The sequence below is a fragment of the Pygoscelis adeliae genome, unplaced genomic scaffold (assembly GCF_000699105.1).
Source record: "Pygoscelis adeliae isolate BGI_AS28 unplaced genomic scaffold, ASM69910v1 Scaffold196, whole genome shotgun sequence".
Lineage (NCBI taxonomy): Eukaryota > Metazoa > Chordata > Aves > Sphenisciformes > Spheniscidae > Pygoscelis > Pygoscelis adeliae.
This window is the reverse complement of record NW_008824936.1, coordinates 898,354-902,774: the sequence shown is the minus strand read 5'-3', so window position 1 is coordinate 902,774 and position 4,421 is coordinate 898,354.

The window sequence follows — 4,421 nt, the reverse complement described above, 5'->3', positions numbered from 1 at the left end:
TGTTATACCTGGCAGAGAAGTGTCCTATTCTCTTCTCTCCTCCATAGTGAAAATTACTCTTAGAAACACATATTGAATCTGACCCTGGTACAAGGGTTGTTGGCTATGTTACGATGGTGCTGATGTCTGCACCTGTACAACTGCAGGCCCTATTTCACAAAAAGAAAATGTACAGGATCACCTAGCACAAGCTATCTGATGAAGTCAGCATTATATCTGAACTACCTGTTATAAACAAATGTGTAAATAATAGCCAACTCCTTATGTCTAATGTTTATGTTTCTGAGAAACTTTGCAGAGTGGTAAAGTTGGTCAGTGTTGTCCTGTGTTCTCTACTAAGGTCGGTAAGAGTTGAATATATGAAAACCCATAAAGAGGGTCAATCAAATGCATCTGCCACTTTAACTGAGGCATTGGTCCGTGATGCACATCCTCCTTCTTTGGCTTTAGACTGTAGGGAGTAGGAGCTACCTATACTTGCTGTACCTGTGTAAACCTGCCATAGATAACATGCCACACCTGCTAAGTTTTTGAACTCCTTCACACCGTCTAACACCCCTTAGCTCTATAGGGATGCTACTATTATTCTTTCTGCATTAAGACCTCAGTTGGCTGTTCGCACGGCAGAGGGACCTTGTCTGTGTAAACAAACCTTTTCCCTTTGGTGATAGTAATTGAAATAGGGGCAGAGAGATTCACTTTCAATGCTCTATCTTGCTTATAAAGATATGGCCCTGTGGAGTGAGACCATTGCAGCTACATCTATGCAAAGCTATCCTTTACTTGTTAGCCCTAATAGTGTATATCAAGCTGTCTCACCAGTTACCAGTGAATACAGCTGGAGCACTTGTTCATCCAGGAGAGACTGGGGACAATGAGAAGCAAAGGAGGAAGAAGCTGAAGTTTGTCTCTTTGCCCTAAATATTTATTCCTGATTTTCAAAAGTTTCAGTTTTACCTAAATCAACAATGCGAAATGTTACAGGGCACCACCAGGTAAATGTAATGCTCTTCAAACCTACTTGTCATCTTTGACTGCTAACATATTTTCAGCTGATGCCCAACATATTCCACAGGTATCTCCCTAAAATCAAGAGTTGCAATCCAGGCTTCACTGTTTAAATCAACAATTCATATTCCTCAGTGTGGGTATATGAAATTTACGGTTACACACAAGCTTAAGTTTTAGCATTTGAGTCACGCTACTCATCGTCTTAAAATCAGGCATGTATGGAGGTGTTTGCAGGATTGGGGCTACATCACCAAGTGATTAGAAAACAGTCCCCTCTGGGTCTCAATTAAACATGGCTCCAGTAGCACAAATCAATGCACCAGGGGGGTGGTTTGAAGCTGAGATCATGTCTACAGCACAAGGCACGGCTGACATCACCGTGTTAATCTGGGGTGTGAGCGCTCTGTGCTCGCTGAATCCCCTAGTTTACCTGCAGTTACAACAGCACAACTGTTCTCTTGCCAGTCTAACATATTTCTGTTGGGAGGAAGAGGGGGGAGAGAGAGAGAGAGGAGTGAGTAAACCAAGGCTTGATGCCGTTGTGATATGGATGGCGATCACAGATGTGGAACCATTACCATGACACCTGTCCAGGAGGATGCACTGCTCTGGATAGTTTTGATAAGAGATAGAGGTAAAGATTGCAGCTCTTCAGCATTCCTTGTGATAAGCCTTACCAGTAAAAACAAGGCTGGTATAGGCTGCCACGGATGACAAACATTTTTTTTTTCCAGAGCAGTGTATATTTATAAGCTGTATTCTAGTTTAGACATGGCTATAGCTGATTAATGTTTGTAAAGCACTGAAATTGAAAGGTGTTATGCAAATGCAAAATATTCCTCAGATGCAAAGCCTTATTTTATTTTTCAGAAAGGGTGCTTTCTTTCTTTGTCAGTTATGTTTTTGCTTATGTTGTAAATGATTGGTTGCCTGTGTTTGTTGTTGTAACATGTATTCTTGTTACCACTTTGTCTGTCTTTATTGGGATGTCTGCTTTTCAATCTCCAAGGAATTTCTTAAATGCTATGCATGCAAATTTCACTTCACAGATGTGCAAATTACATAGATGCTTTCCATCCCTCATAGGTAAAAAGGCTGGAAGTTGCAGAAGGGGTGTATACTTGGAATGTGCATGCTGGCACAGTACTGAAACCACAGCTCTTTGAATTCGTATTTTGCTTCTGAGGATTACTCCTAAATCAAAAACAATCAGATTTAACAATGATTTTTGAATGGTCTACTCATAAATGGTCAAACCAAGCACCTTGTATATGAAGAATAAATTTAAAACTAGTGCTTCTGCCCTGCTTAATGAAATTTTCTGAAAAGGGAAAAATCGCTAACAAATTGAATAAGGGAAACACTTCTATGAAATGAGGTGGTGATTCTTAGTCTTTTCTTATGTTGCAGTAGAAGAACTGTGGCTCCAAAAGTCTATGACTCTTGAAGCTCCCTTTTATAAAAAAAAAAAAGGAGGTAACTGGTTGTTAGGAAACCTCTTAAGGACTCCTGGCAAAGAACCCGTAGCTGGCCAAGATGAAGGTCTCAGCATAATCTCACTGATTTACAGTAATAATAACATGTTGCCTTTCTACTGTGCACAGAGGAAATATTCCTCAGTATTTTTAACTCAAAATCTTTTCATGGCTGTGTGATTCTAAATAACTAGTTAAGGTGAAACTGTCTCTTGGGTACAAGGAAACAGCATGATTATTTAAGAGATTTGTGAAGGTGGCAGGGAAGACAAAATAGAATGATTTCAAGAGTTTCACAGTGTGGAGTCCAATTCCTACTTATGTGACATAATTAAACAAGTGTAATATAACAGAGCATACTGCATGTCTTGAGTTACCAGGTTCCAGGGAAAACTGAAGAATAATTGCAGACAAAAACTGAGTATCATGGGAAAAAAAGTCACCCCTCTGAATTTAGATCAATTTCAGCTTGCTCTTTTAGGAACCGTGGATAGTCATTGTTATCTGATCAGTCCAACAGCAACACTATTAAAACAATAATTTTGCATCTTGTAACTATTTCATCTGTTTAACACAGAATTTCAAAGCATGATCACTCTGATGAACAGTGGATTACATGAATATGCAATCTTCAACAAAGTTATATCAGGCTTTTCACCCATGTCCATTGTATATATTACATCCTGAAACTTAAATTAAAATATTCATAGCTCACTGGAGAGAAATGAAAAATTGATTAACTTAGGTATTTGGGGAAAATGTGTAATCAGAGACATGAGAAAGATGCAGTCTGGCCTGGGAATGCATTGCTGAGAGGTGAAAGTAAGGAGGTGGTGCCCAAAGCATAACTGCCATGACACACTGTGGTGGCACTTCTAACTGCACTGTTTGCTTTCTCAGATAGGAGGGTTCGAGTAAAAGCAAAAAAAAAAAAAAGGAAATGGAAATTAGGAGTAGGAGGGAAGATTGTTTTCTTATGGCCTTTTTTATCCAAAATGACTCTTCCTAAACAATTTCCAAACAGTTACATATATATATCACCAAAAGGTTCACATTTTTAGTGGTTTTAACTGTAGATGTGTAGATGCATACATGCTGTATCTGCTTTATAGTAAGAGAAATATAGAATCTGTTTTTTCATGAGAAGGGTTAGAGAATCTCAAAGTCCTGAAAATGTAATGGCTGTGCTTTAATGGAAAAAAAAATCGAATTCAAAAGAAGAAATGATACTTCAGATCATTCTGTTGAGATGATACTTCAAAATTTTCTGTGATTTGAGAATCATGATCCCCTGGGGTACTGAGATGTTGTTGCTGTTTGAAACGTCAAAGCATCAAGAAAAAAAGCTCTGCCATGCATGTAGACCTCATATGTAGAGGCTACACAGAATGCCACCTTCACAGTTTCAGACCCCGGAACTTTAAAGTATAAAGAAATAGCTCATTAGACGTCCAGGAAGTTTCTGCTGATTTGCAGCTCCTTACAAAATGTGGCGTAGATTTGCTGCATATTAAGAAATATTTCTGATTCAGGTAATAATGTGGTTGCTTGTGTGTTTGGGTTTTTTCTACAGCAGTTAAGTTCTTGAATATTATTCAGTTGACTCCTCAAGGTTTCCTTGAAGTGCACAACCTCACAAATCTAAAAAATTGAGTCACAGAACAGCTAAAGGAGATTGGGTTTGAAGTAGAGAGGGTGTTTAGTGTTTTACTTACTTAGGAATGATCCAGTGTGTTAAGCATCATCTCCTTTTTACTTTTGCATTTTTTTCTGATACCCTCTGCAGCACAGGTGATCTCTGGGATTTTCAGCAGTTGAATACACCATCAATTTTTGAGCATCACTATCCGGACCAAACAGAATAAAAACCCTAGATATATTTTAAGGTCAGAGAAAGAGATACTGAGAACTCACAATGCCTGGGAAATTCAGCTG